Source organism: Scyliorhinus canicula, chromosome 12, assembly GCF_902713615.1.
Source record: "Scyliorhinus canicula chromosome 12, sScyCan1.1, whole genome shotgun sequence".
Lineage (NCBI taxonomy): Eukaryota > Metazoa > Chordata > Chondrichthyes > Carcharhiniformes > Scyliorhinidae > Scyliorhinus > Scyliorhinus canicula.
In genome coordinates, this window is record NC_052157.1 from 91,820,442 (window position 1) to 91,835,860 (window position 15,419).

Genomic DNA, 15,419 nt, shown 5'->3' on the forward strand with positions numbered 1-15,419 from the left:
TAATTTCTTCCTTTCAACGTTCATAACCTCACACTTTTCCACATAGTATTACATTCGCCACTGAACAGCCCATTCTCCGAGATTGTCCAAATCCTCCTGCATCCCACTTGCTTCCTGAATACTACCTGTTCCTCGACTGATCTTTGTATCATCTGCACACGTAGGAACAGTGACTTCAGTTTCTTCTTCCAGATCATTAATTTATATTGTGAAATGTTTTGGTCCCAGCACAGACCCATGAGGCACATCACTAATCACCGGCTGCCATTCTGAAAAATATACCCCTTTATCTCCACTCTCTGTCTTCTGCTAGTCAGCCAATCCTTTATCCATGCCCTTAACACCATTTTGTGGCTTCAGAGGAGATACCGGTGGAAAGCATTGGCTGTGGGCCACTGTGCTCGGAATTGGGGACGGCGAGCCTAGCGAACGGATTGGAGTGTGGGGGAAAACTGTGGGCTGGTGGGCCTGCTAATGTTTGTGTGATGCGAGGATAAGGCTACTATGGCGCCATACAGTTTGTGGGCCTGGTTGTTTGAGGTGGGGGTGGCTTTGTGTGTTGGGGGGGGGGGAGTGCCAACATTGACGCAGGTATTTTTCATGCCACTCCTTTGGGGTGGGGCTAATTGACATTTCAGGCTGGCCAGGCATCCATACTTTAAATAGGAAGGGTACGTTGTGCATCCGACCGCTGGCATGAGGTGTGGGGGCGGTGAAAGACACCGAACAAGGTTATTGACCTGGAATATGTCGCGGCTGGCGGACTGGGACGCAGCTGATGTGTGCAACGTTTTTTCCCCATATGAATTGTTTTGGGGGCCACTGTGATGTTTCTGCAGGGGATTCAACTGCGAGTGCGAAACCAGCTTCCAGAAGGCTCGGTTGAGGCACGTAATTCATTCAGTCTTTGACAGTATGCCAAGTGGTTGACGATTTTGTTGAATGAGGCGGTATGTTTCAGGCGGTGGGGAGGGGGCGATCAATGGTGGCAGACGTTGTGTTCGCAATGTGTTGTTTTTAGGCACACTGTAGGGGAAGACAGTGCTGTTAGTAAACTTGCAATGCCAGGTTTCGTACGATGCTAAGTTATGGATCTGTTGCCGGCTGACATTCTCGAGCTGAATAAACAACAGGTATAATATTTTGGTTCGGAGTTTAACTGCTCCTTACTTTCAAAGTTGGACCGATCCAGACCAACGTCACATTCGCTTTGGTGGATTCCGACGGTGTTTTAAGCAGTGATGGAGGAGGCAGGAACGATCCCTGCTGGTATCCGCACCCAGAGAGTGAAGAGGAAGAAGAGGAGACTTTGGAGTTGATCGAGGAGTTGGTGTTTCCTCAGGTACAAGAGGAACATAAAGACGAATGTTACGCGGAGTGTAGGTTGGAGGAGCTGCACCTGTCCTTGGAAAGATCACATCTGGGAAGTAGGTGCGGCCACATGGGTTCTTACCAGTGCAAAAGGTTTCCTTATTGGTTGACTTGTTCATGATGGGTAAGACTTTGTTTATTTGTGTTAAAGGTCCAGAATATTCGGTGGTGCACACTTCTTACCATTCTCTTCATTGAATGGATTTGGAGCTGGAGGTACGTTGGGCGCATTGTATGTGGTGGCGGTTGGATGTGGGCTGCTAGCTGACCTAGTGTTGTGTTGAACATGGAGAAATCTCGCTCTCAATATTGTTGGACGTTTTAAAGGTGACGATCAAATGTTGGTCACTTTTGAAAGGTTCATGTTTATGGCCAGGCAGGACAGGAGAGTGAGGAGTTGGTGGAGGAGATCTTGCTGGTGGACAGGGAGTATGTGAATGAGACTATATCAGATATTTGGCACGCAGGAAGAAGTTGCAAATGCAGGTTGAACTGTTGTCCACACTCCGGGTGATGCATGAGCTGGAGGGCGTAATGGTTTACCTGCACAGGGAGACGGGAAATTCCCTGTTGCTCATTAGTTTCTGCGGAAGGCGGTAGATGTGATATCGTGCAAGAGCAGTATGGTGGCACATGGTTAGCACTGCTGCCTCATAGTGCCAAGGACACGAGTTCGAAACAGATCTTGAGGAACTGTCTGTGTGGTGCTTCCAGATTCCCCCGTGTCTATGTGCATTTCCTCCCAGTGTTCTGCTTTTCTGCTGCAGTACAAAATTGCGCAGGTTAGGTGGATTAAGTGCTAAATTTTCCCCTAGTTTGGAATGGGCATAGAAAGGGATTTTGAACTAGCTTGGGTACTGTTGCAGACGGTCTGTGAAGACACGATGGGGCAGATAGCCTCCTTTTGCCCGGCAAAGATTAAAGCTGCAGAAGGCAGGTGGTGGTGGGTGAGGGGGGGGGGGGGGGGGTGGTAGGTGGGATCAGTGTGAACCCCGGAGAAGATCAATAACGTGTTTTGGTCATTCTGCAGGGGATACATAGGCGGCACGGTAACAGCGTGATTAGCACTGCTGATTCACAGTGCCATGGTCCCAGGTGCAATTCCTCTTGGGTTACTGTTTGTGCGGGGTCTGCGCGTTCTCGCCGTGTCTGAGTGGGTTCCGCCGTGCGTTCCGGCTTCCTTCCACAGGTCCCTAAAGAGGAGCTTTTTCGGTAAATTGGACATTATGAATTCTCCATCCGGGTATCCGAGTAGGTGCCGGTGTGCGGTGACTAGCGGATTCGCACAGTAACTTTGTTTCAGTGTTAATGTAAGCCTACTTGTGGTACCAATAAAGATGACTTTCAGTCGGAGCCAGCGGAGGACGAAGAAGGGATGTTGGAGTTGATAGAGGAGTTGGCGATTCTTCAGGTATAAGACGAGCTTTGAGAACAATTTTTGGCGATGTTCACATTGAATGAGATGCACATGTCCTTGGGAAGATCACATGTGGGAAATCGGTGGGGCCACATCGGTTCCCGGTCGACTTTTTTTGTATATTTTTTGTATGTGTATCCCTTGACCCATTGATGCTCGGAAAGTTAAATGATTCGTGATTACGAAGTGCTCTTCCGGAGACGCTTGGGCAGCCTTTTGTCTCAAATGTTTGTAAAGAACGACATGGATCCCAGAGAGTGTGGGTCGTTCCGAATATTTTATCTGATAAATCTAGATACAAAACATCTATCCATGGTTTTAGAATTAAGTTTGGCGTCATCCCTCATGGAGTTTGTGGGAGAAGACCAGATGGGCTATACACATGCCACTTAACTGTCTTTTAATGTTAGGCCGTTACGTGACGCGGGTCTCTGGTCCAGAAGTCGTGAGCCAGAGTTACAGATAATCATGTTGTTGGATTCAGAGAACATATTTGTTTGGATTGAATGGAGATAAATGCTGATGGTCTTGGGGAAGTTTGTGTTCAGACGTTCGTAATTGCCGTGTGTATAGATGTTTAATTACGCACCGTCGGCTTGGGTGCATAGAGACGACACCAAATCGCGGCCCTTTACACAGTATAGGGTTTTCCTATCCCGCCATTTTTATTTGAATTGGCGATTCAGACATTGGCAATTGTTTTGAGAGCCAGGGACAGATGAATAGGGATTTTGAAGGGGGAGTAGATCATTGGGACCTGGTGTACGTTGATGATTTTCTGTTGTATGCAAGATAGTCGACGATGGTGATGGGCGATATTGTGGGAATATTAGGAATCTTTGATTTTAATTCCGGTGTACGAATTGAATGTTCTTTTTGCGTTGGCACCGTGGGGGGAGGGTGAGCCGGGATGAGGGGGCTGCACTTACATTGTGAAGCGACGAACATTCGCTATTTGGGAATTCAGGTATCCTGAGACTGTGGAAAGCTTTACAAACTGAACATTATGAGCTCGAAAAGTAAGATAAGCGGTAATTTTCAGAGACGGTGGGGCATTCCATTTATTTTTGATCGGACGAGTAAAGGTGATAAAGTTGAATATCTTGCCATAAATTGGGGGTCGTATTCAGAAGGATGGAGGTGTGAGTGGGATTTTCTGACTCCGTGTAGCAGATGGAGAAGGTATGCTTTGGTGCGGCGGTTATGTGCAGGCACTTTCAGGTAGTTGATTTGTTCTGTCGAGTGTTGCTGACATTCCCTGTGTCTCCGCTGTCTACTTTGTTGGAGTTAACTGTTTCAAGTGCGGATCCGGAGGAGGACAGCATGTTTGGATATATGGACAGATCATCGTAGACGGTTTTTGTCGATGAGGTGAAAGCAAGGTGAGTGGAGGAGACTGGCCTCATTTTGAACGATAAGATTACGATATAACCTCTTCGGGGGGTTACTTACACGTCATGCACGAGGTTTAATTTGATGGAACGTCAGGTGGTGTTGAAAGCGCATCCCACCAATGCCAGAATGAGTCGCTTTTTTGAGATGGCTTAGGTAGGTATCAGCAGTGCTTCAGAGGGCCGGTAAACCATGCACACATGTTCTGGCCCTGCCCAGGTCTGTGATTTTGTTGTTGGCAATCTTATAACACAGGAATTTGCAACGTATACGTTGCGACCTGCGGGTGCGTCGCTGGAACATGCCAGAAGTATCTTCGAGCCCACGGCCTGAAATAATTCTCTATCCCATAGGCTCAAATCGCTCCTCTGTAAGAACAAGAATGTAACAAGCCAGTATCTCAATATGAAGCACCGAAGGAATGTACTGCGGTCGCCAGCAATCCCGGGCAACTTACATCAAGCTCCACGACATGCTTCTAAAGTTTCCCACCCAGCTCCAAAGGTAAATGCAACATGAATGCTGCGTTCAAAGTCCGTTTGCTTACCAACAGCACAACGCCCGCCTATCCCGACCACAGATAGAATAGCAACAACCCTTGGAAGTCAGCATATTTGCTGTAAGCATACAGGAATTTTTGAGAGAGATCCAGGTAGGAAGATTTTCATTTTCTTGTCCTTGCAACTGCTACAGATTTTGGGACTAAAAATGAAATTCAACGGACAGTAAGTGGATATACATGTTTTATTTTACTGGATCACCGGTTCCCGAAGGCTTAATGATTCATTACGATGGAATACCTACTCCATCTGTCATGAGTGGCACTGGACAGTAAATTGTCACATAGAGGTGGGAATCAATCACAGCCTTGCATGCCTTCTCCTGTTTTCAAGCAATCTTGGAATCAATTCAATGCGCCAGGAGCTCCTGCACAGTGATTATCAACAGTAAACTAGATTGTTTCCTTCCCTGCCTTGCCTACAGCAAGAAAACCTTTGTGTCCTAAACATTAACTTCACTCAGGATAGACTGGGAAAGCCAGTGTGGCGTGCGTCCCGAAGGTCGTCCATCGCGGGTCCCGAATATCGGTCACTTGGCAAATGCGGGACCTAGCAAAAAAAGTTTGCAAAACACTGGTTGAATACCAGATAAGCATTCGCATCAGTGGGTTTCGAACCCTTTCCATTGGTAGCGATGTTTCGGGTGTAAGGCTATCCTGAGGACGGGAATGATGCCTGAACCTTTGCTTTTGCTTCACTGTTGGCAAGATGACGGATCATGCTAACCTGTAGACAGGCGGCACCGCCTAATTCTCTGTCACAGCTGGGTGATTTAATGTAGTTTTGTATCACGAGAAGGCTAGGATCATGCTGAGGGGAGCAATTGCTGGGTTATATCGGAGATGACATCCATCTATATTGCAGCTAACGATCTGCCCACTTTTGGTTAGGGTGGGGTTCTATTTGGGAGCAGGGTGTAAGTGAACTCTGTTTTTGGTAACTTGTGGTTTTGAGCTCGTGTATATACGCGTTGTTCATTTCAGTTATATTTCTTATGTTGCGTATTAAATTTTCGAAACCCATTAAAATATTTTCATAAATGAATGCATGGGTATTTCAATTTGATTGGACATAGTTGCACTTCGCATGCCAGTATAAAAAACGAAGCTATGTTTTAATGTTGCTCGCCATAATATTCTTACAATCTCGTCTGACCGGCTTTAATTTTGTCTCCAAATCGTCTCTCAACAAGTCTGCTTCATACTTTCATTGAAAAATATCCCCTTTGTTCCCGCATTTCGCTAAACCAATCTTGGCAATTAATCTTGGACGATATCAGCTTTCTGCTGATGTTAACATCACTACGTTTTCAGCTTACGTGTATTATTTTAACTCTGTTCCACTCTGTGGCGATAAAAGGAATGCCTCTTGACACAGAGACCATACCCATTTCATTCTCACCTCAAAAATAATTTATGAATTATTTCCCTTCTCACTGGCATTCCGTATTTGCAGCTCCAAAATGTCGCGTGTGCAGGAACAGTGAACATTTAACATTTAACGGCGGAGAAAATGTGTCTATGAATATTGACGGAAGGGTTGGAGTGGTGGGTTTTCTGTGGAAGGAGGTTTCTCGATGCACTGGTCAGCATTCAGGGTGGGCTGATGAAGACGTCAGGTGTGCTGTTCGGTACTTGCCCTTGCTTGTAAGTTGTTTTATGATTTTGGATTCTGCTCCTCTCTTAAGGATTGCCCTCCGCTGGAAATTAACAACGCGAAAAGCTTGGGGTCAATTTGAGATCGGACCAAAGAATCCGCACGAAGTTTAATGCCACAGGCATGCACTGATTAGCTTCAATCAAATGAACCGATTTACAACACAACACATGGCTGTTCTGAAACTATCCAGGTCATACTGTTGGGCAGGAAGATCAGCGAATAATTTCTTCGAATCAGGCTTTGATGGTATAATGTCGGTGAGTCATTTCATTTATAAACCGAGATATTAGAACGATCTGAAATATAACATTGCCTCATACATAATTTCCAAAACAGTTGAAGACTTTTGTTCGCTCATATCACATCCGTAATTTGCAAATATCTTCACGACAAAGTGGAGACGGGAACTTTAATTATGCATGTCCATTTTGTTTTTACTTTACCAAATTCCCCAATTTCTTGCCAATTTGTTACAAAATATTTAACCAGGTGAACACTTTATTTGTGACAGAACTTTGGCTCATTCAGAGATTCCCTTTTGTTATCTGATCTGGTGCCAGCATATGTGCCAATGGTCATGCGCTCAGTTTGCCTGCTTTACTTTGGTAATATTACTTGTGGTTTTCAATGCCTTCATGCCTCTGTGTCACTCAAAACACACCTGTACCCTTATTTCAGAGATACCGGAGGGGAAAATCCCGGTCAAACTTAATCTCGATATAGCCAAATATATATATATTGCTTTCGGAATATTTATATATATATATAAATATTCCGGAAGACATGAAATGCCACGTATCTGTTGGTATACTTGTAAAGTTTATACCGCCAATCGCATTTCCTTGCTTTTTATGTCAGTGATGATCATATTCTGAGCGAATCCATATACGAGGCCAATACCGATATCTGTGCTGTCACCACATAACCACTTTCTGATCCATTCATTCTGAATTTAGTTTGTCTACTTTCACTGCTCATAATCATAAATGGACACCAGCCCCCAAATAAATAAATCTGGAAATGTGTTGATGACTTTCCTTCCTCAATACAAGAGCCTGTTTTATTCCGAGTTTTGTTTAAGTAGCAATAACGGGATGTCGTGGACTATGCAACGCACTGCACAATTTCAAACGACTGAGAAATAGGCTATACAGATTTTGTCTTCCATTACAACAAATGCACTTTTGGAATAATCACACAAAAATAAGGAGTAGTAGAGCTCTGATTCCTGTGATATTAAAATTCCCTGATATGTTATCAGGCACACGGTGAAACGGTCATCATCAATCCCATTATAGAACATAAACCAGTACAGCACAGAACCGGCCCTTCGGCCCTCAATGTTGTGCCGAGCCATGATCACCCTACTCAAACCCACGTATCCACCCTATACCTGTAACCCAACAACCCCCCCTTAACCTTACTTTTTTTTTATTAGGACACTACGGGCAATTTAGCATGGCCAATCCACCTAACCCGCACATCTTTGGACTGTGGGAGTAAACCGAAGCACCCGGAGGAAACCCACGCCCACAGGGGGAGGACGTGCAGACTCCACACAGACAGTAACCCAGCCGGGAATCGAACCTGGGACCCTGGAGCTGTGAAGCATGTATGCTCACCACCATGCTACCCTGCTGGAAACTAGCCAGCGATAAAAGGCGCATATTATACTCCAGACGTGGTGATTCAATTTTCCTGCCGGTGGGTCAGCCCTCCCAGCGGCATTAGCGGAAACAAGAGGGTGGCCTCACTGGCAAATTCCATTGACGATCGGTAGCAAGGTTGAATCTCTGCGGTTGCGAATGGCGAGGCCGAGAAATACATGACTGGTGGAACGCAGAATCCCACCGAAGCTATATCACTGCTGGCAAACCCATAACGGGCAGCACGGTGGAATAATGGTTAGCACAATTTTTACACAGCTCCAGTGTCCCGGGTTTGATTCCCGAGAAAATCTGTGCGGAGTCTGCATGTTCTCCTCGTGTGTGCGTGGGTTTCCTCCGGGTGCTCCAGTTTCCTCCCACATTGCAAAGATGTGCAGGTTTGGTGATTTGGCCATGCTAAATTGTCCTTAGTGTCCAAAAATTGCCTTAGTGTTGGGTGGGGTTAAAGGGTTATATGGTTGGGGCGGAGGTGTGGACTTTGCCGGGGTGCTCTTTCCAAGAGCCCGTGCAGACCTGATGGGCCGCCTGGCCTCTTTCTGCACTGTACATTCTATGATTTAAATCTACATGAACACCAACATTGCAGTTTATCCAAAACATATACGCCTGCGTTTTAATCTGCGTCCTGTCAGTGGACACATTGCGTCCTGAAATCATGTGCCCGCAATAAATAAAATGCAGTACCACATCATTATTTTATTTTCTATTCTTGTGCATGCACCCTGCATCCTTAAATTCAACCAGATTTTGTCAACTCGCGATAAAATGTGCTCACTTTCGTTTGTTAGCCTAAAATATGTATTTTCGTTTCAGTATTCACATCATGAATAAAGCTTCGGACAGGAAAGGTAAACCAGGAATGCAAGAGTGAAATACTCTCAAAATTATCTTTAGCAACCTACATTCGTTCGAACATCCTGAGACATATGTTTTCACATTTGAATAATTTTTAGTATTAAACGAATTGAATACTGCATTACGAAATAATATTCAGGCATAAATAACTCTTTATCCATCAATAACGCTTTATCCTGCATGTCAGTACTTCTCATGTGATCTCTGCTCTTCAGGTAAGCGTTCTTCAAGGCGGCCTACAGGACGCGCGACAAAGCAGAATCACCGGGCAGAAACGTCTAGTCAAGTTCTGCACTCAGGCATAGGGCCTAAACCTGGACATTGGATTCATGTTACATTACATTCCCCCCCACCAACCCCGCCCACCTCACCCCACCCCCACCATTTAGCCTGGGTTTGCTAAATCCTACCAACTGTCCTGTCTTGAGACAATTAACACCTCTTTACCTGGTGATTATCCCTCTCACCGGTTGCTCCGTTTGGACCTGCAAATACTTAATTAGCTGCAACGACTCACATTCAAAGTATCGTCTTGCAACACTGACTTTGCCTGTATATGTATGTTTCTTGAATCTACCTCTTCAATCACCCGAGGAAGGAGCAGCACTCTGAAATCTAGAGTTTCGAAAGAAACCTTTTGGACTTGAACCTGGTGTTATAAGACTTCTTATTGTGCTCACCCCCGTCCAACGCCGGCATCTCCACATCATGGTTAAACGTGAGGGCATTCCAAAACACAGAAAGGAGACTTGGAACACGGGATCGTAGAGTTTTTAAAAACATTATCTTTTTCTGGTACAATGGAAAACCGTGCTCTACCCGGCGAGGAACAGGCCAGTCATTCTGTGAACAATTAGTAAATAACGTTTGTGGCAGAAATATGACACAGTATTTCGCATTTCTGTTTCTCATCACCAAGGACAGTGGTTTAATTGCAGAGTGACTTCTTGACGTTTTTTCCCCTGCCTGCGATTCAAAGATGTGCAGTTTGTTTACGTTGGTCATGCTAAAACTTTTCCTTCTACCTCAATGAGAAAGAGTTTAAGGAGCTTGCGAGAAGAGCGGCGAAGACAGCGAGTAACTGAGTGCGAAGCGAACAACAGGCATTAAGAGAGTGAGCAGTCCGGCGGCTGAGGCGTGTAGTTTTTCACTACTTTTCTAGAAATCTCCTCGAAGCCAAAAAGGTCCCAAAAAGGGTCAAACAGATAATTCAAATGGTGTAAACGCATTTACAATCCATAACTCCTTATGCAGACTTAGGAGGTGCTATTCAGGTCAAACTACTATTTCAAGTTATACCTGGTATAACCTATATCTACGAATACGATCCTATCGACTTACCACTCAGTAGCTTATATATTGGGTCCTGCGTTGCTGAGGTATAGTAAAGTAGACTTTGACGATTTTGTACTAACCACTATTTCAGGTTAGAGTTAATTTTTACCTTATTTTATTTGGTTTCAAAAGATAAAATCGCTTGTCTTTCCAGCAGTAAAACATCTTGCTTCTGGAGTCCCGTTCTGGTTGATCAGGTCTTCGCGGCCCGCTTGAAAATATCTCTCTTCCTCTTTGTGTTATGAGCAGTCGGGGTTCACGGTGCAGCTTCTGAGTCCGGCTGCGCCCATGTACCGAAATAGCTGCAAAGAGTTCACTCTGGCAACTAGCGATTGAGGGTATTCATTACCCTTCCAGCAGTCGTACTGATTACATGGCATTCTGCTGAATTAATATCTTCTGCTTATTGATGTATGTATTTTGTCCATTTGATAACATATGTTTAATTCTGCTAAAGCACAAGTATAAGTCATGTTAATGTGTTGTTAACATGGGCTTACGTTCTGAAACTGCAAGCAGGGAAGCTTCCTGCCTGTTACTGTGTTGTATTTAACCCTTCGATCCTTTCTCATTTTTTGCATTTGATTACATTTATATGATCTGTTTCCATTCGAATTCGCTTTTTCTCAGGTTTCTTCCAAATGTTTCAAATTACATTCTTCCCATTTTACAATTTAGAAAAAGTGTTGGCTGCGTTTTGGGAAGAAGCAGTTACCTGCGGTGAATTGTACCGTAGCAAAGTTAACTGTCATCTTCAGGTTTTTGCTTTTAACTGGTGTCATTAAGTTTCTATCGTTCCTGAATAAACATTATTTCAAGTAATTGAAACTTAAGATTCTGGTAATTCCAATCAATTGCTTGCTGAAATAACTAACTTCTATCAAATGGTGGAGAACGTGTTACCTTTAAGTAATTTAAAACATAACATTGATAGACGTTACCTAAATTGAAAGAAAGGTATCAGGTTATAGCATGAGTTTTTTCGAGTTGTTGTTTGAGACAACAACTCGAAAAAACTCATGCCATAACCTGATACCTTTCTTTCAATGCCTTTGTGTTAACAATGCCTGCAGTCGAAAAACGTTTGGCTGCTGTTAACGCTTTGACTTTAACTTGCCTTTATCATTTTTAAGCATTGCGTTTTCGCATATTCCTCCGGGTTGATCATCAGGCGTTCACCTTTCACATGACATTCTTCCCATTTTATTTTACAGACGCCAAGTAAAATAGCGCAAGGATAGATGTGGACAAACAGCTGAAGTCTCTAGTCAGCGGATTCGGAGGGCGGAACATCAAAGCGGAGAGTATAAGGTATTATGGGAAGTTGAACACTTAAACAATAAAATCACAGTAAAAGTCTGACCTGATCGGTTATTTGAAATTCGACATACAATTTGAAGAAAAAAAAACGAATTAATAAACTAAGTGTCGATGGCTGGGCAGACGATGTGCTGAAACTGCATTCTGTGGGAGCCGGAAGATCCCATTGCAAGCTGCAGTCGCCAAACCTGCCACAAGAGTTTGTTGTTCGAGGAATTTCGAATCTAAATTGATGACCTGGGGTCTGAGGTTCAGCTACTGTGGCACAACAATAAATACTATAGATCGAGTACTATAGATGGGTCAGTTTTTGTGCAGTGTGTGCATGAGGGTTTTCTGACACAGTATGTAGACAGGTAAACAAGGGGCGAGGCCACATTGGATTTGGTACAGGGTAAGGAACCAGGCCGGTTGTTAGATTTAGATGTAGGTGAGCACTTTGGTGATAGTGATCACAATTCGGTTATGTTTACTTTAGCAATGTGCAGGGATAGGTATATACCGCAAGGCAAGAATTATAACTGGGGGAAAGGCAATTATGATGCTATTCGGCAAGATGTAGGATGTATAGGATGGGGAAGGAAACTGCAGGGGATGGGTATAATCGAAATGTGGAGCTTTTTCAAGGAACAGCTACTGCGTGTCATAGATAGAGGGAGACATACAGCACAGAACAGGCCCTTCGGCCCACGATGTTGCGCCGAACTTTTGTCCTAGGTTAATAATAGAATTTTGGACAATTTTTCATGGCCAATCCACCCAACCTGCACATCTTTGGACTGTGGGAGGAAACCGGAGTACCCGGAGGAAACCCACGCAGTCACGGGGAGGATGTGCAGACTCCACACAGACAGTGACCCAAGTCGAAATCGAACTTGGGACCCTGGAGCTGTGAAGCAATTGTGCTATCCACAATGCTACCGTGCTGCCCTTAAGAAGTTAACCTACACTCCATTATTCTACCCTAATCCAAGTACCTATCCAATAGCCGCTTGAAGGTCCCTACCTTTTCCGACTCAACTACTACCACAGGCAGTGCATTCCATGCCCCCACTAATCTCTGGGTAAAGAACCTACCTCTGACATCCCCTCTATATCTTCCACCATTTATCTTAAATTTATGTCCCCTTGTAATGGTGTGTTCCACCCGGGGAAAAAGTCTCTGACTGTCTACTCTATCTATTCCCCTGATCATTTTATAAACCTCTATCAAGTCGCCCCTCATCCTTCTCCGTTCTAATGAGAAAAGGCCTAGCACCCTCAACCTTTCCTCGTATGACCTACTCTCCATTCCAGGCAACATCCTGGTAAATCTCCTTTGCACCTTTTCCAAAGCTTCCACATCCTTCCTAAAATGAGGTGACCAGAACTGCACACAGTACTCCAAATGTGGCCTGACCAAGGTTTTGTACAGCTGCATCATCACCTCACGGCTCTTAAATTCAATCCCTTTGCTAATGAACGCTAGCACACCATAGGCCTTCTTCACAGCTCTATCCACTTGAGTGGCAACTTTCAAAGAACTATGAACATAGACCCCAAGATCTCTCTGCTCCTCCACATTGCCAAGAACCCTACCATTAACCCTGTATTCCGCATTCATATTTGTCCTTCCAAAATGGACAACCTCACACTTGTCAGGGTTAAACTCCATCTGCCACTTCTCAGCCCAGTGCTGCATTCTATCTATGTCTCTTTGAAGCCGACAACAGCCCTCCTCACTATCCACAACTCCACCAATCTTTGTATCATCTGCAAATTTACTGACCCACCCTTCAACTCCCTCATCCAAGTCGTTAATGAAAATCACAAACAGCAGAGGACCCAGAACTGATCCCTGCGGTACGCCACTGATAACTGGGCTCCAGGCTGAATATTTGCCATCCACCACCACTCTCTGTTTTCTATCGGTTAGCCAGTTTGTTATCCAACTGGCCAAATTTCCCACTATCCCATGCCTCCTTACTTTCTGCATAAGCCTACCATGGGGAACCTTATCAAATGCCTTACTAAAATCCATGTAAGGATTCCATGTAAAATCCATGTAAAGTGTCCTTGATAAGTATGTACCTGTCAGGCAGGGAGGACGTTGTCGAGCAAGGGAACCGTGGTTTACTAATGAAGTTGAAGCACTTGTCAAGAGGAAGAAGAAGGCTTATGTTAGGATGAGACATGAAGGCTCAGTTAGGGCACTTGAGAGTTACAAGTTAGCCAGGAAGGACCTAAAGGGAGAGTTAAGAAGAGCGAGGAGAGGACACGAAATGTCGTTGGCGGATAGGATCAAGGAAAACCCTAAGGCTTTCTACAGGTATATCATGAACAAAAGAATGACTAGAGTAAGATTAGGGCCAATCAAGGATAGTAGTGGAAAGTTGTGTGTGGAATCAGAGGAGATAGAGGAAGCGTTAAATGGATATTTTTCGTCACTGGAGAAAGACAATGTTGTCGAGGAGAACACTCAGGTTCAGTCGACTAGGATAGATGGAATTGAGGTTCAAAAAGAGGAGGTGTTAGCAATTTTGGAAAATGTCAAAATAGATAAGTCCCCTGGGCCAGATGGGATTTATCCTAGGATTCTCTGGGAAGCCAGGGAGGAGATTGGTTTAGCTCACAAGGCTAAATCGCTGGCTTTTAAAGCAGACCAAGCAGGCCAGCAGCACAGTTCGATTCCCGTACCAGCCTCCCCGGACAGGCGCCGGAATGTGGCGACTAGGGGCTTTTCACAGTAACTTAATTGAAGCCTATTCGTGACAATTAGCGATTTTCATTTCATTTCATTTCATTTTCATTTCATTTCATTTCATTTTCAGAATGCAGAGCCTTTGTCTTTGAACATTATGTCGTCTTTGTCAACATGAATAGTGCCGGAAGACTGGAGGATAGCAAATGTTGTCCCCTTGTTCAAAAAGGGGAGGAGAGACAACCCTGGTAATTATAGACCTGTGAGCCTTACTTCGGTTGTGGGTAAAATGTTGGAAAAGGTTATAAGAGATAGGGTTTATAATCATCTTGAAAAGAACAAGTTGATTAGCGATAGTCAACACGGTTTAGGTCATGCCTCACAAACCTTATTGAGTTTTTTGAGAAGGTGACCAAACAGGTGGATCAGGGTAAAGCTGTTGATGTGGTGTATATGGATTTCAGTAAGGCGTTTGATGAGGGTCCCCACGGTAGGCTATTGCAGAAAATAAGGAAGTATGGAATTGAAGGTGATTTAGCGGTTTGGATCAGTAATTGGCTAGCTGAAAGAAGAAAGAGGGTGGTGGTTGATGGCAAATGTTCATCCTGGAGTTCAGTTACTAGTGGTGTACCGCAAGGATCTGGTTTAGGGCCACTGCTGTTTGTCATTTTTATAAATGACCTGGAAGAGGGTGTAGAAGGATGGGTTAGTAAATTTGCAGATGACACGAAGGTCGGTGGAGTTGTGGATAGTGCTGAAGGATGTTATAGGATACAGAGGGACATAGATAAGCTGCATAGCTGGGCTGAGAGGTGGCAGATGGAGTTTAATGCGGAAAAGTGTGAGGTGGTTCACCTTGGAAGGAGTAACAGGAATGCAGAGTACTGGGCTAATGGCATGATTCTTGGTAGTGTAGATGAACAGAGAGATCTCGGTATCCAGGTACATAAATCCCTGAAAGTTGCCACCCAGGTTAATAGGGCTGTTAAGAAAGCATATGGTGTGCTAGCCTTTATAAGCAGGGGGATTGAGTTTCGGAACCACAAGGTCATGCTGCAGCTGTACATAACTCTGGTGCGGCCGCACCTGGAGTACTGCGTGCAGTTCTGGTCAACACATTTTAGGAAGGATGTGGAACCTTTGGAAAGGGTTCAGAGGAGATT

General features: G+C 44.5%; 1 long non-coding RNA gene across 1 annotated transcript; it reads left to right on the forward strand.

Moving 5' to 3' along the window:
• Positions 1 to 6,442: 6,442 nt before the first annotated feature.
• On the forward strand, positions 6,443 to 11,561 carry LOC119974678. The gene is made up of 3 exons (XR_005462556.1): positions 6,443 to 6,656; positions 8,880 to 8,914; positions 11,471 to 11,561. It is a non-coding gene; the product is annotated as an uncharacterized LOC119974678 (long non-coding RNA).
• Positions 11,562 to 15,419: the final 3,858 nt, after the last annotated feature.